Source organism: Dendrobates tinctorius, unplaced genomic scaffold (assembly GCF_039654945.1).
Source record: "Dendrobates tinctorius isolate UK_male_01 unplaced genomic scaffold, ASM3965494v1 ptg000223l, whole genome shotgun sequence".
NCBI lineage: Eukaryota > Metazoa > Chordata > Amphibia > Anura > Dendrobatidae > Dendrobates > Dendrobates tinctorius.
The window spans coordinates 3,795,418-3,820,109 of NW_027361890.1; the positions used below are offsets into that span (position 1 = coordinate 3,795,418).

The 24,692-nt window shown below is 45.2% G+C and overlaps 1 protein-coding gene across 1 annotated transcript in view; it reads right to left on the bottom strand.

Moving 5' to 3' along the window:
* LOC141059050 (uncharacterized) overlaps positions 1-2,424 on the bottom strand; it is a 144,810-nt gene extending 142,386 nt beyond the window's left edge. Inside the window, exon 1 of the mRNA XM_073555259.1 lies at positions 2,381-2,424. The gene's annotated coding sequence lies outside the window, so the exon portion shown is untranslated. The remainder of the gene's footprint in view (positions 1-2,380) is intronic.
* Between the last annotated feature and the right edge of the window lie 22,268 nt (positions 2,425-24,692).

The window sequence follows — 24,692 nt, forward strand, 5'->3', positions numbered from 1 at the left end:
TAAGGATAGACTGAATGTGAAGAAGCTGCAGACAGATACACAGATCCTGAGTGACAATGTATTTGGGAAATTAAGAGAAATAAATAAGAGAGAATCTGTCACATTGCTCACTCGGTAAGAAGCAAATACAAAAGTAGAACCAAAATTTTGGTAAAATGTTAAGCAAAAGATTTAAGTATACATACTAAAGCAGACCCATTAAGACAAAGCACAGTTAATGATTTTCAGTCCATTGATTATCCAAGAAAAAAGCAAAAGCAAACAGTTATAATAAAAAGTGTAGTCCTGCTGAAAATATCATTCAATCTGCGTGCACCCACGGAGAATATTAAAAGTGTGCTCCACGTAAAGATAACTCAAATCCAATAATTTTACCTTTTCCAAATATAATGTTAATTGCTTGATTCTATCAGTAATTGTTTATTGATTTTGCATCGTTGTGCTGTCCACAAAATAACTTACTCACTGGACCTTCTGTCTGAAGCTGTCGGCTGATAACACATGAAGGCTGGCTGTGGGAAGGAAAAACTGTGTCCAAGGAGTCAGAAAGACATGCAGGGGAAGGATGGACGAATAGTAGCAAATAGAGGAGGAAGACATGTCTTGCCCCCCCCCCCCCCCCCCCCATCTCCTCTCTTCCCCCCTTTTTTCTTTTCTTCCCTTTTTTCTCATGATGTTTTAATATTTATGAATATTTATGAAATATGCCAGGGAGGGCTCATACTGTATATAGCTTGGTGTGAAAATATTTTGCACAAGGGCTCATTCAGACATTAGTACTTTCTACATAGAAGGAAAGGGGATGGAATTTTTGGATCAGACCTTGATCAGAGTTTAGTCTGAGCGTCATCAATTTTTCTGATATTTGGAAAATTCAAAAAGCTCTGCTCTTTTTCCTATCTAGCAGTCCATGAATATTGGACCACACTCGTCTGGCCAAATTTTTTACAGTCCCATAAACTTGTATTGCCGATTTGGATCTGACACACGGATCAATATTGGACGTGTTTTTGTGCTTTTTGAACAGCTCCATTCACTGTTATGTTTACGAGAGCTATCCATGAGAAATACGAATAGCACTCCTATGAGAAAAACTGATGTGTGAATGAGCCCTAACCTGTGTTTTAGCGGGAAGTCCTAATGGCACCACCTTCCAATTCCAACAACCAAAGCAGGTAAATGTAGCTTACACCTCCATTATATTTAAATTTTTTGAATATTTGCTAAGCTAGATATTTTAAATTACAATTTTATTTTAGCTTCCCATTCTTACACAACTCATAAACAAGTTTAGGCATCCAAAAAACTTGGAGACTGTGGCTGCTCAAATTAATCATAGCACCTTATAGCACAGCCCTAATAAAAAAATTCGTACCTTTAGAGTTAAAATCCTTTGCTGCATTTGCCAGAAATTGGTCTCTGTTCAAAAGTGCCGATGAGGTGCTTGGTGTACATTTGGCAAGACAGGGCTGTTCAGAGCACTTTTTTACCTACTAGTTAATCTCCTCCTTTCTCTTGTTCCAGTAAAGCCAGAACAGAACAGTCAATGAAAAAAATGGCAAAAAATTGTTGCTAAAATTTTTTTTCAAAGGTTTTACAACAGTCTTATAGCAGAATAGCTTTGCTGAATTGACCCCTTAGTGACCAAATCTACTGCTGTGTTTGCTACTTCTTTTACATTTTTCTTTGCCATCATCTTCTTTTGGCTGGGGTATTACGGCCATCTCTCATGTTAAAGAATCAGGTTGATTATGCTAATCGGCTAGTACTCGGCTGTGATATATGCTCGTGTGACCAAGCCCTTTAAAGGGCATTTTCAAGTTTTGAAGTTATCTGTTATCCATGGGATAGGGGATAATTTCGAGATCGATGGGGGACTGACCAGTGGGACCTCCACTCATCTCAAAAACTAGGTGCTGCAAAACGCTGCTCCATAAACTTTTAGTGGGACTGCCAGAGATAGCGGAGAAATTGTGCTCAGCTGGTCTTTGGTCTTTTTCGCTCCCATAAGAATGAATGGAGTAGAAGTGTACATGGCTCTTCAGTGCTTGGTTCCCAGTATCATTGGGGGTCACGGTATAATACAGTATAGGTCCACTACATCTTATTAAGAAAACAGTCTCTGCTGTAACCAGAATCTTTAATTCCCTGACAGTCTACCGGGACATGCTCATTCATAGCATTGATCCTGGTCACAAAACTCTCCATATTTTTCTTTTTGTGAAATTCCTACCAAATATGAAACTATACATATTAGATCTATGATTTACTTTAGTATTTGAAATTAATTTATAGACAAATATTCACAGAGAGTCGCTTATTAAGCTACTATATCAAATTAAGAAAAACTATAGAAAATAACAGAACAAGAACATACAACCTCTCACGGGACAGACTTCTTGTGCCACTCTTTTGGAACAAGCGACTGGCTGTTTCATTTAATATATACACAGGGATAAAAATGCAAACAATTGTTCAGTGAAGTATATATAATATCAAGTTATGATTATCTTTATGAGCATTGATGCTATTCCAATAAAAAAGATAAGTAAATGTCATGTTTACCTATCCTTTTGGCAAGCCCTTATAGTTGAATTTATAATAATTTTACTGTTAGAAAAAAAAGAAAACAAGATTTTATGGAGCTTTACTCCACAGCAAAATTACAAAAACTAGAGAAACACAAAATCAGAAGACATTAATTTAAATGTCCAATTTTAACAGTATATCATGCCTAGGCATTTTCTTCTGTTTAATTCTTTAAATATCTTTTTAGAGATCAAGAGTTACTTTATCTCATGCGGAGCTCTACATTCTCTTCATAGACATAAAGATAAATCACCGCTCCAGTGGTTTTTTTTTATTTCAGCACCGTTGTGGTGCTAACAGGGCTGCCACTAGGAATTTTGGGGCCCCATACTGGCAAAATTTTCGGGGCCCCCTTGAGACTCTGCCCAGGTTCCACCCCTAGAACTGTGCACAGCCCCGTCGCTCTCTCTTGGAAAAACTCCACTTCTCACCAATCACACATTAACAGTTCCCATCATCAGATCACACATATAGCCAGCAGCCTTTGTTTTGGCCAAAAGATTTTTGAAGCCGCCACCACTACAAGGTAGACTCTTTTGGCTGAGCACTACTCTACTTTGACCTATTAATCATTTGTTAAAATATCCAATACAATTTTGGCATATTTTTATTTATTTTTCAATTTTTAAAATGACCAATAATATCACATACAAGGGACAAATACCACCGCACCATGGCTAAACACCATATTACCACCACATAGTGACCTATAATACCACATACAAGGATCAAATACAGCCACACCATGTCCAGACCACATATTACCACCAGTGTAATCGAATAACATCACATACAAGGAACAAATACCACCACACCATGTCCAGACCAAATATTAACACCACATAGTGACCAAATAATAGCACATACAAGGAACAAATACCACCACACCATGACCAGACCACATATTACCACCAGATAATGACCATATAACAGCACATACAAGGAACAAATACCGCCACACCATGGCCAGAAAACATTACCACTGCATAGTGACTGAATACTCCAAGACTGATCATTAATAAAAAAAACAATATGAATATCACCATAAATGCCATTATACACAGGAGATCTGTACTTAGTATGCAGTGTCTGTGTACAGGTAATAGTGATTACCGGTGATATTATACACAGGAGCTCTGTGTATAGTGTACAGTGTACAGGTAATGCAGTGATCACCAGTGACATTATGAACAGAAGCTCTGTATACAGTATCAGTATACCGGTAATACAGTGATCAACAGTAACATTATACACACAAGCACTGTATATATTTTACAGGTTATACAGTGATCAATGACATTATACACAGGAGATCTGTATATAGTTTCAATGTAAAGGTAATAAAGTGATCACTGGTGACATTGTACACAGGACCACTGTATATAATATATAGTGTATAATGTCAGTGTACAGGTAACACACTGACTCACCAGTGACATCTCTAGGTGAAGTCCTTCAACTTTGCTTTTCATCTTCATCCAGCACAGACTGCCATCACTTCTTCCTGCCAGGGCTCGTCTCTGGAGAAAATAGCATAGCTAGCTAGAGCACCGCTTGCAGAATACATTACTTAATTTTTCCAAACTTCTAGACTACACCTGATGAAAAGCAAAAAGCGACATAGTGACGCTCTGCACAGTAACATGACTGCCCCCCCATTTAACCCCTCTCTGACATTAGACGTTCTATTACGTCTATCTGATGGAATATTATGTCATTAGCGATTGGCCATGCACACGGGGGGGTGCGGCCAATCGCGGCCGGGTGTCGGCTGATTCTCACTGCTGAGACCCGGCACTAAGTGCCAGGAGTGGTCACGGGCTGCTCCCGGCACTTTAACCCCCGGAACACTGCGATCAAACAAGATTGCAGCATTCTGATGCCACCATACAGGGCTGACAGCCCCTCTGCCTTTGGATTGGAGACCCCGCGGTATGACGCGGGGTCCTGATTGCTCCCATGGTAACCCAATGTCGTCATGATGACATCCAGGTTACCAGAGCTGAGAGACTTTGTGTCATGCGCAGTGCATGCCAGGAAGTCTCCAGGTCAGTACTGTGCACGGATTGCAGCACTGCAAGCTTCTATACTCCCGTTGAACATAGTGGAGGAGACTGGAGGGTACTTATATGACCTTCCATATTGTTGTTCATCTATAAACCTTTGGGTCTTTTATTTGTTTTTAAATCACATCTTGTTTTGCTTGTCTAATTTTGAATTAAGATAATTTTGTTAAATCTTGTATATTCAATAATTTGTCTAATATAGACATGGTCAAAAGCAAAATAGTTATTATGAAGCACCATTTTGAGGAGTTCAAGGATAAAAGAGTCATGGTGATGGTCACCTGAGGTTTTGGAGTCTTCAAACACGCCTTCAAAGTATCGAATGCCTCCCGCGCTGGACTGGACCACTTGGAAAACTCATATCTGTCAGGGATTTGTTTACTACCGAAAAGATTTTGATGATGGTAGCAGTTGGCGAAACCTAAAAACGTTTGTAACGCCTTCAAATCATCAGGACGATCCCAATCCAATACCCCCCGTACTTTCGCCGGATCCATGCTAAAATCAGTGGATAATAAAACATATGCTAGGAAAGGGATCTCCTCAACTGAGAACATACATTTCTTCGGTTTGACAAATAATTTATTTTCTCTGAGTATATGTAAGATCTGCCTGACATATACCTGATGTGACTCAAGGTCAGGTGAATAAATTAATGTCACCAGATAGATAACCACAAATCTGCCTACCAGGTGACTAAAGATGTCATTTACCAAGTGCTGAAACACGGCGGGCGTGCTCGTCAACCCAAATGGCCTCACCAAAATTATTCCCCCTTTGATTTCCATCTTTCAAAACCATTTTGCTACAACAATCTGATTAAAGAGGTCCGGCCGGGATGAGAAGGAGTGGATATGGATCCCGGACCGAGATCATATTGATTTTGCAGAAATCTAGGCATGGGCATAACCCCCCAGCTTTCTTCTTTACAAAAAGGAACCCCACTGCAATGGGGGATGAGGATGGTCTGATATGACTCTGTCAAACTTTCCGCGATATAGTCCTTTACGGCTTGCCTCTCTGGACCAGAGATATACAAATTCAATAGAAAAGAAAAAGTGGATGGAGCTCACCGGTAAAACTCACTGTTTATTCCAATGAGTAAAACAATCACATCGGGTGGATGGGAGCGGAAGTGCAGGAGATGATAGTCATTTTGCGCTGGAGTTGCAGTTCTACGGGTCACACAGGTGAGTGGAGCTGACGTAGCAACTTAAAGGTGAAAGCTAGTTGGGTCGCCCTCCCAGGGCTGTGGGGTACTCGGGCCCGATGAGCTTCAATGGGAGATGTCATGGCAGCTGGGACCCGGCCCGTGGCCCTGGGCGCCCATTGTAAAAGGGGAATGTTCAGTGTGCTTAGGATGATTAGAGTTTATGAATGAATGCGTCATGACGCCACCTGTGGTGTTCGGCAATGAAGATGTTAAGCCGACACTGCAGACAGATCCTCTGGGACAGATGGTGTGGTGCAGCAATGATGTTATAGCCCTCCACAGGCAGGGCTGTAGTCACAGGGCAGAGTAGGTGAAGTGACACGTAGATGGTGTAGTGTCAGGCGCAGGGGGGGATATAGCAGTGCCAAGCAGGTTGACGCAGGAATAAGTGGAGGACACCAGGGCATGTAGTTCCAAAGCTTTACTCACAGTCTGTTGTGGCACCAGAGCCCTCATCCGTGCCGTGTCCTCCGGGTCAGGAGCTCAGCCAACTTCCAGGCAAGATGAAGTCCTCCTTTCCAACACTCCGCCAACATGTGCCTTTTCTGAACGTCTCCCTTATTGTGCCTTTAGCGAAGTACTCACAGTACTGAGTTACACTGGAGTTCCTCCTGTCAGATGTTCCTATGAACTCTACTTGTACGGCAGACAGCTGTAGCCTGCTTCGGGGACTCCTTACTACCTAGTGCCGGATCACTCACGATGCTGTTGTGCCCCCAAGTCTGGTGTGGGAATAAAGTGGTGACAACTTCTATTCCTCCGGTGTCTGCTGCAGGACCATTAGTATCCATACAACCTCGGGGACCGGACCTCGGCCTTACGCTTAGAACTTGGGAAGGGTTCTCCTCTAACCCTAATCCTTAGTTCTCTTCTTCTCCTCACGTTCCATACTAATCCTTTCCTTCTTATGGAGAGTCAGGTGTTATGAATGGGTCACCGAGTAGGAACAGCAAAAAGCTAAGTCCCAGAAAACCAGAGAGGTTGGTAACTATGCAGATTGCAGATCCCTGGTCTTAACCACACAACTAACAGTAGCAGTGGAGCGTTCCTACGTTGTTCCTAGATGCCTCGTCACCGCCAGAGGACTACATAAACCTAAAGCAAGAAAAGGGAAAACTAACTGCCCCAGAGCAGACCCCAAAGGAAAAGACAGCCCCCTCACATGTATTGACGGTGAAGCAAGATGAAAACACAAACACAGGCAGGAAAATAGGCTGAGCAAACGATGGGGCCCGACTAACTAGAAAGGACAGGAAAGGAAAGCCACTGTCTGCAATCTGCCAAAATACCCTACCAAAATAATGTCCAACACGTCTGATAGCAAAATTAACCCTGAATTCACTAGACTTCTCCCACTATATCAGCACTATGAAATATTCTGAAACAGAGCAAAAAGTGGCCAATCTAATAAGGGACAAAAAGGCAAATTGGCAAATACAGATAAATAGGAGTGGAAGTTCAGCATGGCCCCAGCAGGGGCAAGCTGACCACACAAGAAGCTGAATTGACCAACAAGCGCAAGTGTGAACATTAGCAAAATACAAACTTAACTTGAGAAGACTGGAAGAGAGCTGAAGTTCAAGACCTGAGAAGCAAACTGAATCACCAGCACCAGGATAGGGCGTCGGCTGTCTTATATCCAGTCTGATACTCCAGAGATCCAAACGTTATCCTTCTCATTAGGTGGCAGATCACTACCACTTAAACCAACCTCACTACCTCCTGTCACCACCAGAGGGAGAACGGAAGAAAAACTCTCAACTGGTGGAGCAGAAAATGAGCACATAACAGTACCCCCCCTTGAGGAGGGGTCACCAAACCCTCATCCATGCCACCAGGCCGATCAGGATGGGCCCGGTGAAAAGCACGAACCAAGTTATTGGCATGAATATCAGAGGCAGAGACCCAAGAATTATCCTCCTGGCCATAACCCTTCCATTTGACCAAATATTGGAGTCTCCATCTAACCAAACGAGAATCCAATATTTTCTCTACCTCATATTCCACATTGCCTTTAACCAATACAGGGTCAGGAGGTGCCGCCACAGGAACTACTGGCTCAACAAACATCTTCAACAGTGACTTGTGAAATACATTATGGATTTTGAATGCAACTGGAAGAGCCAATTGAAAAGAAACAGGATTAAGAATCTCCAAAATCTTATAAGGTCCAATAAATCTGGTCTTACATTTTGGAGATGCAACCTTCATAGGAATATTCTTAGATGACAACCAAACCATATCACTCACTTTAAACCGGGGACCAATGGTCCTATGCCGGTTGGAAAAACGCTGGGCCTTTTCCTGAGAGAGTGACAACTTATCCACCACTTGGTCCCATATCTGCTGCATTCTCACAACCAGAGTGTCCACACCTGGGCAGGACGAAGATTCCACTTGTCCTGAAGAGAATCGAGGATGAAACCCAAAATTACAGAAAAAGGGTGACATCAAAGTGGCAGAACTAGCTCAATTATTCAGCGCAAATTCGGCCAAGGGCAAAAATGAGACCCAATCATCTTGATCAGCAGATATAAAACATCTTAAATAAGACTCCAGGGTCTGGTTTGTTCTCTCAGTCTGCCCATTGGTCTGGGGATGAAATGCAGAGGAGAAGGATAACTGAATTCCCAGATTGGAACAAAAGACTTTCCAGAATCTGGAAACAAACTGGACCCCTCTATCGGACACAATGTTCTCAGGAATCCCGTGTAACCGAACCACCTGTTGTAAAAACAAGGGTACCAGCTTTCGAGAAAAGAAGGCACAGGGATTCATCTTAGAAGTCACAGGGTCTTTTTGGGACAAAACAGCTCCTGCACCAATCTCAGAAGTGTCTACCTCCACTTGAAATGGAAGTGAGACATCAGATTGCCGTAAAACTGTAGCTGAAGTAAATCTCCGCTTAAGCTCCTGAAATGCTGAGACAGCCTCAGGAGACCAATTCAGCACATCAGCTCCCTTCTTGGTAAGATCAGTCAGTGGTTTGACAATACTAGAAAAATTACCTATAAATTTACGATAGAAATTAGAAAAACCCAAAAACTTCTGGAGAGCCTTCAAAGAAGTAGGCTGAACCCAATCATAAATGGCCTGTACCTTGGCCGGGTCCATTTCAATAGTCAATGGAGACAAGATAAATCCCAAAAATGAAATCCTCTGTACACCAAAGAGGCACTTCGATCCCTTAACAAACAGGGAATTCTCCCTCAAAATCCAGAACACAGTCCGGACATGTTCCACATGGGAATCCCAATCACTAGAAAAGATCAAAATATCATCCAGATAGATGATCAAAAACTTATCCACAAAGTCTCGGAAAATATCATTCATAAAAGACTGGAAGACAGAAGGGGCATTAGAGAGCCCAAAAGGCATCACCAGGTACTCAAAATGTCCCTCCGGAGTATTAAATGCCATCTTCCATTCATCCCCGTGCTTGATGCGAATAAGATTATACGCCTCCTGAGGTCAAGCTTAGTAAACCATCAGGCACTCTTAACTCTGGAGAATAAATCAGACATCTGAGGTAACGGGTACTGATATTTAACCGTCATCTTGTTAAAGGAACGATAATCAATACACGGTCTTAATGAACCATCTTTCTTGGCCACACAAAAAACCCAGCACCTAAAGGTGATGAGGATGGTCTAATATGAGCCTTCTCCAACGACTCCTTAATATAGGATCGCATAGCATCATGTTCGAGTACAGATAAGTTGAAAAGCCAAATCCTATGAGGAGGCAAACACGCAGACTTACTCTCACTAAATACATCAGAGAAATCAGCACATAATCAGGAACATCATGAGACTGAGGAGAGGTGGAGAAAACAGGAGCGTCCCTAAGAACACACTGACAACCCCAACTCACCACAGAGACAGATTTCCAATCCAAAACTGGGTTATGAGTTTGCAACCAGGGGAACCCCAGAATAATAGTATCGTGCAAATTATGCAGCACCAAAAATTTACAATTTTCTTGGTGGTCTGGGACAACTCGCATTATCACCTGGGTCCAAAACTGAGGTTTATTCTCCACCAAGGGAGTGGCATCAATACCCCTCAAAGGAATAGGCATCTGCAGAGGCGTCATGGACAAACCACAACGTTTAGCAAACTCCAAATCCATCAAATTCAGAGCTGCTCCTGAGTCCACAAAAGCCTTAGTGGAAAATGTGGACAAGAATCAGATCAGAGTAATTGCCAAAAGCAAATGTGTGTGCAACACGTTTCTCTCGTTTAGGGCAGAAAGAAATAGTATGAGAGGCGTCTCCACAGAAAATACACAGCTTATTACGCCTTCTAAACTCCCGATGTTGCGCCCTAGACAAAACCCCATCGCATTGCATAGGTTCAGACATTTGTTCAAATACAAATATATATTTGTTCCATACTAATCCTTTCCTTCTTATGGAGAGTCAGGCTTTCTATCAATGTTCCTTTCCTGTGCCAGCGCACCCAGGTCACTGAGGTCGGCTGCAGCACTTCCTTCCTCCATCCTTCCTCCATCCCACTCCGGGGATCTCCTTTCACAGACTGACCTCGTCAGACTCCTGTGACCAACTGACCCAATCCTACACTCTTCCCGCTCTTTTGGTGCAAAACTAAACTCCACCCGCCTCCCAGCACGCTTCGTGTTCCAAGCAGGGAGCCACCAAAGGATGCTTTGCTACACTACTATGTTGTGTGGGATGCAGGTGTTGGAGTGTGGTCAGTCAGGTGTCTCCACCTTACCTGGATGGTGGGGTACCACACCTCAGGAGGAGGTGCAGTACCTCTGTGGCGACTGAACCCTCAGGGGCGCCACACTAGAAAAGGACTCTCCCGACGCATAACACAAATGCAGCAACAAAAAGAAAATTAAAAAAATACAAATACATAATGTACACATAGAGATATACATAATAAATGAGTAGACTTTCATAGAAAAATGGACATTTCAATTCTCTCATTCAAGCCAGAGGATTTCTGCGCCCGTGTGCGCATAATCCATCTTGCTTCTCTCCTAAGTAAAAGCCTATGCAAATCCCCTCCTTGGGAGGGTAAAGACACCCTTTCAAGCCCAGCAAAGGACAGGACACCTGGATCTCCCGCATGCATCTCTCTAACATGCCCAATTAACCGCGGCACCCCTTTTCCCGTACTAATGGAATTATAATGTTCCCTGAACCTTACATAAAGAGGACCTTTGGTTTTTCCAAAATACAAATATTATACAGTCTGCTCTTAGGCAGCTTGGACCCAGGAACAATATTAATGGGGCAGTCAAAAGGATGATGGAGAAGGATTTCTTGGCAGCCCTGCTCTGAGAACACATCCTCAAAGTCAGACAGGTATTTCGTCACTGGATTTCCACCCTTGCAAGTTGGGTGCCCAAGCATTGTCCTTGACAATACTCACTTCACTTTACCACTTACTGAGTTTGCCAATCTACCACAGGATTTTGCAAAGTGAGCCGAGGAAGTCCAAGAAACACAGATGAGGGCAGACCCTTTAGCAGATAACAGTCTATTACCTTTGAGTACAAGGCCCCCTACCTGAAGATGTAAAACTTGGTTAACTTGAATAAAATATCCCTGTCTCAAAGGGGCATAGTCAATGGTGATTATGGGTATGGGTCTGTACAGAGTATGTGGGTTGAAGGCTCGGAACTGGATGAACCTAGCATCGATCAAGTTAAACCCCGGCCCACTGTCCAGAAATGCAGACACATCTACCTTAATTTCACCCAGGTGAATCTCAGCTGGCAGAAAAAATTGTGTTCTACCCACAGATGTGATGAGTACACTCGGGTTGCTAACCTCCCTGCAACCCGGACTTCTCAGTTTTCCGGCGACTTTTTACTGTGAGGTAGGGAAAGACATGTGCCCACAAAATGGCCCTTTTTAAAAACATACTTCCCCTTTGCGCAGAACAACAGACAGTTTTCCAGAGTGAGTTGCTACACCTACCTGCATGGGTTCCTCAGATGACTCAGTCCCAATCACCCTTGACCCGCGAAGACAGCGATCAACTCAGATTGCTGGAGACATGGCCGCTTCAAGGGAAACTGGAGGCTCACACAGGACTAAGGTGTCCTTCACCTTTACTTTAAGCCCCTCACAGAACTGGCTATAGAGTGGGGGGTCATTCCACCTAGGGTTCGTGGTCCACTTCCAATACTTCTCCGCCAGCTAGTCTCCTTGCTGAAGTTGGTGCAGTGTGAACTCAGTCAAGGATATGCGGTCGGGGTCATCGTATATAAGACCCAGTGCCAGAAAAAATTCCTCCACCATCTGAAGTGACTGGGAGCCAGATCGGAGTTATGAAGGAGCATGATTATTATCCCCACTCGTTGCTCCTCATTACCTGAGGGAACAGGATGTAGCCTAAAGTACAGTTTACAGGCCTTTGTGAAAACAACAAACTTGTTACGCCCCCCACAGAGAACCTATCAGGCAAAGCGATTTTGTGCTACTCTATGGTTTGCCTGGGAGACATGATTCCTACACCAGATGTACTAGAGTACTGCTGCAAAACAACAGTGCCACCTCAAGACTGAGCTGCTGCAGTTGCCCTGTCAGAGCAGTAATAGGATCCATAACGGATAGAAAAAAATGGTTACGGTCAGAGCTAATGTCACGACTCAGCTGTCGGGTGACCCAGGACCAGGTGCTCTTTCCCTGTCTCTAATACTAGGGGGCGCCCTAGCTCGCCTTATTCCCCGAGATACTGCTGAAGTTTAAGATACCAGGGCCTCCAACTTTGCCTTACCTCCTGAATCAGCCCTCCATCTGTTCCCTTTCCCTATCCAAGGAAGAGGGGAGCTGTCGTGCAGCATAATCTAGCTCTGATGATGTGTTTCAGTAAGGACCCAGATTATATAGGGGATAGGAGTGGCTAACTGAGCTCAGCTGAAAACTCGGACTCCCATATCTCCCAACATGGCCAATTAACCACTGTTCTGCCAAAAAAATTAACACCATTTAAAAAGAAGGTGAAGTGCTTCTTTTCAGCGCAGGAGTAGGAGCAATCAGATGCTGTGGTCTTCTGGCTCCTCTCTGTTGCGGTATCCCTGTGACATGTCTATTGTACAGGTAATGAATTCAAACATGTGCAATTAATACAGGTAATGTGCTAATGTAGGGCTTCTTGAAGAAAAACTAACAGGTCTATGAGAGCCTGAATTCTTGCTAGTTGTTAGGTGATCAAAAACTTATTTTATGCAATAAAATGCAATTTATTTATAAAAAAAAATCATACAATGTGATCTCCTGTTTTTATTTTTAGATTTTGTCTCTCATAGTTTTTTCTATTCTGACCACTGTCAATTTGTAAGGTCATAACTCTGGAATGTTTCAATGGATCCCACTGATTTCAAGAATGTTTTTTTCATGACACATTGTACTCGATAATACTGGTAAAAGTCATAACTCTGGAATGTTTCAATGGATCCCACTGATTCCAAGAATGTGCTGAAATGTGCTAACACTCTTGGCAATAGGCATAACCTTCTTCAAGCTGCTATTGGTTTTTAAAAAACATAAAAACAATACACCTCCAAATTTACAACATGTTGCCATGCAGGGAGAATATAATCATAGCCCAATGACAATAGAGCCAGAAAATTTCTGCCTTTGTCACTGACTATGGTGCTCAGTTGTGGCAGACTGATAGACTCTTCTGCAAAATTGTAAGACAACACGGCAACACCTCAGCTTACACATATGAACTGATTGAGGGGGAGTGGAATCAAGGCTTTGCACTGCTGCTGTTAGGAATGGAAAGATGAGATAAGCACTGTCTGATGTTGGAACCAAACCTGTTTGATCATGACGTTATCACTAGCAGCTAGCCTCAGTGTGCAGTGGTGCATCATTGCTGGTGGTAAGCAAAACATTGATCCAATGGACTGTGAAAGGCATGTATTGTTCTTGGCCATAATGCCTGACCTATTTGTCAATGATAGACTACTCTTTGCCACCAAAATGACTATTTCAAGGAGCAGCCCACATTCTCCACCATGCTGGGGATGGCTTTCTGAAGAAATCATGAGGTACCGTATATACTCGAATATAAGCCGAGATTTTCAGCCCAAAAAATTGGGCTGAAAGTCCCCCTCTCGTCTTATATTCGAGTCATATACAAAGGGGGTCAGAGGGGGAGGGGGGGCGGGGGTGTCAGGTCATACTTACCCGTCCTGACGCTGTGTCTTGAGCCCCCAGCTTCTCCCCGTGCTCTCTCTTCCTGCCTTTAGCGGTCACGTGGTGCCGCTCATTAAAACTCATGAATATGCGCATATTCATGAGTTTTAATGAGCGGTACCACATGACCGCTGAAGGCAGGAAGAGAGAGCGCAGAGAAGCTGGGGGCTCAAGACACAGCATCAGGACGGGTAAGTATAGCGATACTCACCTGTCCTGCGTCCATGGCTGCTTGCTGCTGTCTGTCATCGGTCAGTGACTTCAGACAGCAGAGGGTGCGGTGACGTGGTTAGTGCGCGCCGCGCCCCCTGCAGTCTGAACGTCACTGACTGATGACGTGGCAGATAGCGGTGAGCAGCCATGGACGCAGGACACGTGAGTATCTCAGGTGCCAGCAGTGACACCGGCACCTGACACCCAGCGACGGAGAGGTGAGTATGTCTTTTTTTTTATTTTTACATGCAGCAGCAGCAGCATGGGGGCAGCATATGGGGGAACAATCTATGGAGCTTCTTATGGGGGCAGCATATGGGGGAATAATCTGGAGCTTCTTCTGGGGTCAGCATATGGGGGAACAATCTATAGAGCTTCTTATGGGGGGCAGCATATGGGGGAACAATCTATGGAGCTTCTTATGGGGACACCATATGGGGGAATAATCTATGGAGCATTTCCCACCCTAGGCTTATACTCGAGTTAATAAGTTCTCCCAGTTTTTTGTGGCAAAATTAGGGAGGTCGGCTTATACTCGGGTCGGCTTATACTCGAGTATATACGGTAATAGATAAAATAATAGGTATCCTTCACTGAGGCTGAGTGCATGACCTCAGTTGACTAAAGACAGTGGAATACAATGCAGTACCAGCAATTTGGCCAGGTGGGAGATAGTTGACACACAAGCAGATAACATAAAACATCAACATATTCCGCAGCACTTTACATTTTAGAGGGGACTTGTATAGACAATAGCAATAAAGCTTACAATCTATGAGGAAAAAAGGGGATTGAATCAGCCATAGTGTAAGAATCGGGTGTTCATGTACCGGTTATCAGCCTAAGGATGTAACAGTACAGACACAGAGGGCTATTAAATGCATAAATCATGTGAGAACGTGATACGAAGAACCTGGATATGGTAAAAATTTTGAATGGGCAACACAAAGATAGTTAGGTTAATGCGTTGAGGCGGTAGAATACTTTTGCATAATGGTCATGCAATCATTTATGAAGAACTGATGATGGAATGAAGGAAGAGGACAAATCAGATTATAAAATCCAGTAGATGGTGATGATTTTGACAGCAATGATGATGACTAGAGTTGAGCGACTTTTGCTTTTTTAGGGTCGAGTTTCGTTTCATGAAACCCGACTTTTCCAAAAGTCGGGTAGAGTAAAGTCGGGGGTCCGACCGAAACACGAAGCCTAATGTAAGTCAATGGGGAATTAAAGTCGGCAGTGAGAGGAGGACAGGAAACACACCTACAGTGCCCATTTGAATGCCAAAAGCATCAATTCTTCTTACTTAAGCTTGTCAACCTTAACTTCATAATACTAGTTACGCACTGAAAAATGGGGGTTATTTGGCTACAGTTGTGGGGGGGTAGGGCTGCCTCCAGGTTTTCATGTGCCCTTGGCGAAAGAGTGCCCCTTTAACACATACCACAACTCATGATGCTCCGATACGGCAGAGAAATAGCGGTATAGTACAATGAAAAATACTTCACTTTATACATCTCATGACGAGGCCCATCTATTTCACCATACAGAATCATTGGTCCCATATAATGTTTGAAACAGTATATGATGAGCTCCACATAATGCTACAGTATATGTTGGTCCCCATGGATGAAGCTCCACTGTCTTATGGGCCCAAATAATGCTCCAAACATAATGGGCCCCATTTCTAATGCTCTAGTGTATAATGGGCCCTGTAAATGCTGGTCCAGTGTCTGATGTCCACCTTTGGAAAGTTCCAGTGTATGGTGGGCCCCATCTATCATTCTCCAGAGTATAGTGCTCCCCAAAAATTACTGTCCCAACATTGAAAACAATGAAATAAGTCTCCTCGCTAGGGAATCCCTGTACTAGTCTGGACTCCTCGTCGTCCCCATCTTCCATCTCACTGCACAGTATTTCAACTTTGCAAGTGCTGGGATCCTGAGCAAGCAGGGGGGGCCCACTCGTTGGCGACGGCACTGGCACAGGGCCCCTGATAGTACGGTGGTGTGTCTGACGGTGGGTGGGCCGAACCTGCACTTTCATCTGCAGCTTCCTCTTTGTCACCGTGTAAGATGGAACTGTGTATGGGAAGGGTAACCTGAGTTTCATCAGGGTCAGATTCAGGCCGTGTAGCGTGCGAGGGGAATGTAGTGGTCTGGGTCAATGTACCAGCAGATTCATCGAGCAGTGGCTGGGCATCAGTGCACTTGTGTCGCTCCCAGGAGTACGGTCGCCACAGTGGCATTACCTTCCTCCTAGGGAGTGTGATGTCATGCTTGGGAGCAACAAAGGATCTCTCTAGCAGGTTAACTGATTGGGCGGCGTTATTCCCACGAGTCACGACCCTCCAAACAGCGTTCATGAAGGCAAAGTGTTTGTTTTACGTGGGTAGTATGGTTGCAAAGCTGAACCTTAAAGGAATGTCCAGAAGGGCACCACCAGGAGTGGAGCCTACGGCGTAATTTGACTCAACACGGGCAACCTCAACCATCCAGCAACAAAAAAGATGCACACATTGCAAGCTTAATTCCGTTAATGAACGAGACTCCGTCATGCCCCGCGGTCCGAGTCCGGCTTACTAGAGGGACACGCGAGGCTCTGGCACATGAGATTGGCCAATAACTGGTGTGTCATGCCCTTACATGTCCGTGGCTGCATGTGCGCTACACTGAAAAGGCCAGCGTTTGTCGCTTATAGGTGCAGTTAACCCGCTGAACAACGTTAGTGATGGGGATCTGGGATTACAATTATTACCCGCGAACGATGATTTCCCAGTAAGTGCAGGTCAACCGCAGTTCCGGAATTAGGCCTAACCGTCATTCCTGAAAAAATGAAAAACTTACGTGTGCAAACCACAGGTGCTGTAGCTTGCTTAACAGCTCGCCAGCCGTTCTCAGGCCCAGTATGGATTACACGTGATTGCACAAAGGTGAGAAAGGGTACCGTATTCCCGGATAACATGTATGGATAGCATAGTGTACACATTCAAAATATATGTCTATAGATCAGGAGGCAGGCTCAGACGGTGTCAGGCCCAGTATGGATTACACGTGATTGCACAAAGGTGAGAAAGGGTACCGTATCACCGGATAACATGTATGGATAGCATAATGTACACAATCAAAATATATGTCTATAGATCAGGAGGCAGGCTCAGACGGTGTCAGGCCCAGTATGGATTACATGTGATTGCACAAAGGTGAGAAAGGGTACCGTATCCCCGGATAACATGTATGGATAGCATAGTGTACACATTCAAAATATATGTCTATAGATCAGGAGGCAGGCTCAGACGGTGTCAGGCCCAGTATGGTTACACGTGATTGCACAAAGGTGAGAAAGGGTACCGTATCCCCGGATAACATGTATGGATAGCATAGTGTACACATTCAAAATATATGTCTATAGATCAGGAGGCAGGCTCAGACGGTGTCAGGCCCAGTATGGATTACACGTGATTGCACAAAGGTGAGAAAGGGTACCGTATCACCGGATAACATGTATGGATAGCATAGTGTACACATTCAAAATATATGTCTATAGATCAGGAGGCAGGCTCAGACGGTGTCAGGCCCAGTATGGATTACACGTGATTGCACAAAGGTGAGAAAGGGTACCGTATCACCGGATAACATGTATGGATAGCATAGTGTACACATTCAAAATATATGTCTATATATCAGGAGGCAGGCTCAAATGGTGTCAGGCCCAGTATGGATTACACGTGATTGCACAAAGGTGAGAAAGGCTACCGCATCCCCGGATAACATGTATGGATAGCATAGTGTACACATTCAAAATATATGTCTATAGATCAGGAGGCAGGCTCAGACGGTGTCAGGTCCAGTATGGATTTGACGGCCCAGACTACACAGCGTATTAGCAGGGAGAGGTAAAGATTGCAAATGCTGGGGCCCTGCCCAAGCAAGGGGGGCCTACTCGTGGGCATCGGTACTGGCACTGGGCCCATCATAGTACGGCGGTGTGTCTGACGGCGGGTGTGCACCACCACCGTCAGAGACACTTGATTGCACTATGAGGGACCCTGTGCCAGTGCCCGCCCCCAAGAGTCAGCCTACCCACCTGTCCAGGGCAACGGCACTCGCACGGTTTCGTGCGCCAGGTGGTGACCCCGCCATGGGGGGGAGGCAGCACAGTTAGGGAGTTTTAGAGAGTGGCATATGTTCATGTTGGACATTCAGCTGATGCAAAAGGCGAAATTTTTCAAGTCCCAGGAAGAGGAGGACCAAAGCAAGCTATTTTTCTGTCACCCTATGTGTCATCAGGGGAAGGTGGGACAAAATCCTTGGAAACCCATGCATGGTTCATTTTAATGAAGGTTAGATCATCCACATTTTGGGTTGACAGATGGGTCCTTTTTTCTGTCAGGATTGATCCAGCTGCACTGAAGACTCTTTCCGATAGCACACTTGCAGCTGGGCAAGCGAGCTCCTGTAAGGCATATTGTGCCAATTCAGGCCAGGTGTCCAGTTTAGCGGCCCAATAGTCAAAGGGGAATGACCTGTGCGGGAGAACATTGATATGGGAGGAAAAGTAGTTTGTAACCATAGTTGACAACTGCTGTCTCCTGTCACTTTCCATCGATGCAGTATTACCAGTTGTGTGAGCGGTACTTGAAAAATCAGTCCACAACATTGTCATGAAACCCCTGTCTCCAACGCCACTTATGCTGTGTGCACCACGAACACCTCTGCCAAGCTGCCCCTGGCCCGTACGGCTCGTGTGAGAACCATCACCGCTGCTGTGTGCTGGGAATGCCTCAACCAACCGGTTTACCAGAGTTGCTTGTTTATTAGCCAATATTAGGTCAAGGTTCTTGTGTGGCATGATGTTTTGTAATTTGCCTTTATAGCGTGGATCCAGGATGCTGGCCAACTAGTAGTCGTCATCGTTCATCATTTTGGCAATGCGGGGGTCCCTTTTTAGGATCTGCAAGGCATAATCTGACATGTGGGCCAATGTTCCCGGTGTCAATGATGCACTGCGAGTGCTGGGTGGAGGAGCACTTTCTGGCAAATCCACATCCCTCCAGTCACGCACAAACCCTGTACCAGACCTTGGCACGCCAACATTTTCACTTGCCCCACGAGATGCATCCTCCTCCCCTAAGTAATCATCCCCATCATCATCCTCCTCCTCCTCTTCTTCTTCCACCTCGTCCAGGAGAGGTCCCTGAGCAGACCATGGCTGAATGTCATCAAGGATTCCCTCCTCCTCTTCCATCTCGTCAACATTGGCTGCAGACGCCTGCTCCTTAAGGTGCGTCAAAGTTTGCATGAGCAGATGCATAAGTGGGCTAGGCAGCACTGTCCCACCACCGCTGTCCCCTGTGGACCCTGCATCCACCACATTAACCCAGTGCGCAGTGATGGACACGTAACGGCCCTGGCCATGCCGACTGGACCATGCATCAGTTGTGAGGTGCACCTTTCCGCTCACTGACTGCTTGAGTGCATGGACAATGCGGTCTTTCACATGATGGTGGAGGGCTGGGATGGCTTTGCGAGAGAAGAAGTGGCGACTGGGTAGGTCATAGCGTGGTACTGCATAGGCCATGAGTTCGCGGAAAGCTGTGCTTTCCACCAACCGAAAGGGCATCATCTCAAACGAGATTAGTTTGGCAATGTGGGCGTTCAAACCCAGTGTACGCGGATGAGAGACTGAGTACTTTCTTGACCTACTCATAGTGTCTGGGAGGGTGAGCTGGACTTGAGAGCTGCATATGGTGGAAGTAGCGGTGGACAGGGTGGACTGAGAGAGGGTTGATGATGGTGATGGAGTTGGTGTTCTTTGTGATGGCCTAGAATCAGTCTTTCATTGATATAACAGTGGGATTCCCTGACTGCTGTGGTCTTGCAACGACACCTCAACATTTGCTGCTGTGCTAACCGGTGGGCTTACAGTGGGGGAAACAATGTAGCGTTGCTGACTACCTTTGTTGTGATCAGTTGCACATGTGGCACTTGAGGTTTGGTGTTGTGTCCACGCTTGCAAGTGCATGCTGGTTAAATGTCTAAGCATGCAACTGGTATTCAAATTTTTCAGATTTTTCCCTCGGCTAAAGGTCTTTGCGCACTTCTTACAAATAACCTTGGCCTGATCATGAGGATTTTGTTCAAAAAAGTGCCACACTGCACTCTTCCTACTTTGGCAGACATTTTGCGGCCTAGCACGCTGTGATCTTTTGACCCTCTGGACAAGCTGTCCAGCAACTCTTTTGATGTTTGGAACCTGTCTTTGGAGTGCTCCGGGCCTGCCAGATAACAGCTGTTGCGATGTCGATGTCTGCTGTGGATGCTCCTCATCTGAGCTATTGGAAGCAGCACCCTCTTCCCCCAATGGATGCCAATCTGGGTCAACAACTGGGTCATCCATCACCTCCTCTTCTATGTCATGTGCACCTTCCTCTGTGTCACCGTGTATGGTGGTATAGTGTGCGGGAAGGGGCACCTGAGTCTCATCAGGGTCAGAATCTGGCTCTGTACACTGCGAGGACAATGTAGTGCTCTGAGTGAATGTACCAGCAGAATCATCCATCAGCGGCTGTGCATCAGTGCACTCCATGTCAGATTCATCTTGGCCTGGGTAATTCACCATTTGACTTGATAATCCAGGCATGGTATGTGAAAACAGCTCCATGGAGTAATCAGTAGTATGGCCTGCGTCATCCTTCAATCTTGGTTGGGGTGAAGGACACAAGGAAAGGTGTGGTTCATGAACATGAGCCTCCAATGACAACTCAGTGCTTTTACTTTTTACAACTGAAGAAGAGGAGGCGATAGAGCTGGAGGCTGAGTCAGCAATGTAAGACAAAACTTTTTCCTGATGCTCTGGCTTTAAAAGCGGTTTGCCAACTCCTAGAAAACTAAGCGTTCGAGGCCTTATGTAGCCAGACGATGACGCAGGGTCAGCACCTCCTGCATTCGGTCCTATTTTGCTCTTGCCACTACCATCAGATCCACCACCAACACCATCATTACCAGCTGCCAACCCCCGCCCAATTCCACGGCCTCTTCCACCAGCCTTCCTCATTTTTGGTAGAAATGTAGACAAAATCCAACAAACTATATAGTAATGTAAAACAAGGTACAAGGTGTCTATAGGACAGGGGAGATTTTGAATTTCTGCACACACTTTTGGACACTGGACACTTTTGGATTGTGTGAGGCCCACTGATATCTGAGCGCTATGTGACAGGCTCGATGGCACTGCTGTGACAAAAGTGACTAGAGGATAAGGGAGATTTTGAATATCTGCACACACTTTTGGACACTAGACACTTTTGGATTGTGTGAGGCCCACTGATATCTGAGCGCTATGTGACAGGCTCGATGGCACTGCTGTGACAAAAGTGACTAGAGGATAAGGGAGATTTTGAATATCTGCACACACTTTTGGACACTGGACACTTTTGGATTGTGTGAGGCCCACTGATATCTGAGCGCTATGTGACAGGCTCGATGGCACTGCTGTGACAAAAGTGACTAGAGGATAAGGGAGATTTTGAATTTCTGCACACACTTGTGGACAGTGGACACTTTTGGATTGTGTGAGGCCCACTGATATCTGAGCGCTATGTGACAGGCTCGATGGCACAGCTGTGACAAAAGTGACTAGAGGATAAGGGAGATTTTGAATTTCTGCACACACTTGTGGACAGTGGACACTTTTGGATTGTGTGAGGCCCACTGATATCTGAGCGCTATGTGACAGGCTCGATGGCACAGCTGTGACAAAAGTGACTAGAGGATAAGGGAGATTTTGAATCTCTGCACACACTTTTGGACACTGGACACTTTTGGATTGTGTGAGGCCCACTGATATCTGAGCGCTATGTGACAGGCTCGATGGCACAGCTGTGACAAAAGTGACTAGAGGATAAGGGAGATTTTGAATATCTGCACACACTTTTGGACACTGGACACTTTTGGATTGTGTGAGGCCCACTGATATCTGAGCGCTATGTGACAGGCTCGATGGCACAGCTGTGACAAAAGTGACTAGAGGATAAGGGAGATTGGATTGCTTTTAAAAAAGCAGTTTGCGGAGCAGTGGGTAAACAGCAATGCCAGCCTGTCAGGAAGCCTTAGAAGGCAGCCCAACAACCAACACCACTGATACACCACTATATAGCCTCCCCTTGCACTGCACACACAGTGACTGGTGTGTTGTGCAGGCCAAATTGCTAGCGGCAGAAGCAGTTTTTTTTTCTTCTCAGCAGGACAAAAAAAAAAAATTGGGATTGCTTTTAAAAAAGCAGTTTGCGGAGCAGTGGGTAAACGGCAATGCCAGCCTGTCAGGAAGCCTTAAAAGGCAGCCCAACAACCAACACCACTGATACACCACTATATAGCCTCCCCTTGCACTGCACACACAGTGACTGGTGTGTTGTGCAGGCCAAATCGCTAGCAGCAGAAGCAGTTTTTTTGTCTTCTTCCCTGCCTAACGCTCTCCCTACAGAATCAGCAGCAACCTCTCCCTATACTAAGATCGGCAGAAGTAAGATAGCGGTCGGCGTGCACGCCCTTTTATACCCCCTGTGACGCCCACCAAAGCAAGCCAATCACTTGCATGCCCTTCTGAAAGATGGTGGTGACCCGTGCCTATGTCATCACGTTGCCCACAGTGTCCGTGGATCCTGATTGGCTGAAAAAGAGCGCAAAACAAACATTTGAAACGCGACTTTGGCGCGTAAGTCGCCGACCTCGTGGCCGACCTCATCCTAGGGTCGGGTTTCGTTTCATGAAACCCGACTTTGCCAAAAGTCGGCGACTTTTGAATTTTTTCGACCCGTTTCGCTCAACGCTAGTGGACACTGTTGGATTGTGTGAGGCCCAGTTAATATCACACCGCTATGTCACAGGCTCAATGTCGCAGGTGTGAAAAATGTCACTAGGACAGGGGAGATGTAGAATTTCTGAACACACTTGTGGACACTGTTGGATTGTGTGAGGCCCAGTTAATATCACACCGCTATGTCACAGGCTCAATGTCGCAGGTGTGAAAAATGTCACTATAGGACAGGGGAGATGTAGAATTTCTGAACACACTTGTGGACACTGTTGGATTGTGTGAGGCCCAGTTAATATCACACCGCTATGTCACAGGCTCAATGTCGCGGGTGTGAAAAATGTCACTATAGGACAGGGGAGATGTAAAATTTCTGAACACAGTTGTGGACACTGTTGTGTGAGGCCCAGTTAATATCACACCACTGTGTCACAGGCTCAATGTCGCAGGTGTGAAAAATGTCACTATAGGACAGGGGAGATGTAGAAGTTCTGAACACACTTGTGGACACTGTTGGATTGTGTGAGGCCCAGTTAATATCACACCACTATGTCACAGGCTCAATGTCGCAGGTGTGAAAAATGTCACTATAGAACAGGGGAGATGTAGAATTTCTGAACACACTTGTGGACTCTGTTGTGTGAGGCCCAGTTAATATCACACCGCTATGTCACAGGCTCAATGTCGTAGGTGTGAAAAATGTCACTATAGGACAGGGGAGATGTAGAATTTCTGAACACACTTGTGGACGCTGTTGGATTGTGTGAGGCCCAGTAAATATCACACTGCTATGTCACAGGCAGAAATTGGCTAGTGTATGACAAACTACAAGGTGTATATAGAATTGGGCAGAATAGGAATCTCCCTAGAGTGTAGGTCTGTAAGAACGGAACATGTCCTCGACTTATCCTTACAGAGTGACACACAGATAGCTTCACTGTGGCCGTGATAACAGCCGTTACACGGTACTGAGAGAGGAGCGTGCACGTACACCGCTGTCTGGTGTCCGTAAAATTGTCAAGCTCCGTGTTTTTTAAGTATACGGACTGACACACGCTGTCTCTCTATAGTTTTGAATGTGGTCAAACAGCAAATATACGTAACTGTTTGAAAAGCAGATAAAACTAGAAGGTGGAGGTCTGTAAGAATGGAACATGTCCTCGACTTATTCTTACAGAGTCACACACAGATAGCTTCGCTGTGGCCGTGATAACAGCCGTTACACGGTACTGAGAGAGGAGCGTGCACGTACACCGCTGTCCGGTGTCCGTAAAATTGTCAAGCTCCGTGTTTTTTAAGTGTACGGACTGACACACGCTGTCTTTCTATAGTTTTGAATGTGATCAAACAGCAAATATACTTAACTGTTTGAAAAGCAGACAAAACTAGAAGGTGGAGGTCTGTAAGAACAGAACATGTCCTCGACTTATTCTTACAGAGTCACACACAGATAGCTTCACTGTGGCCGTGATAACAGCCGTTACACGGTACTGTGTGAGGAGCGTACACCACTGTATGGTGTGAAATAGTGCACGCTCAGTACCTCACCAGGACAAAAAACAAATTTGGATTGCTTTTAAAAAAGCAGTTTGCAGAGCAGTGGGAAAAC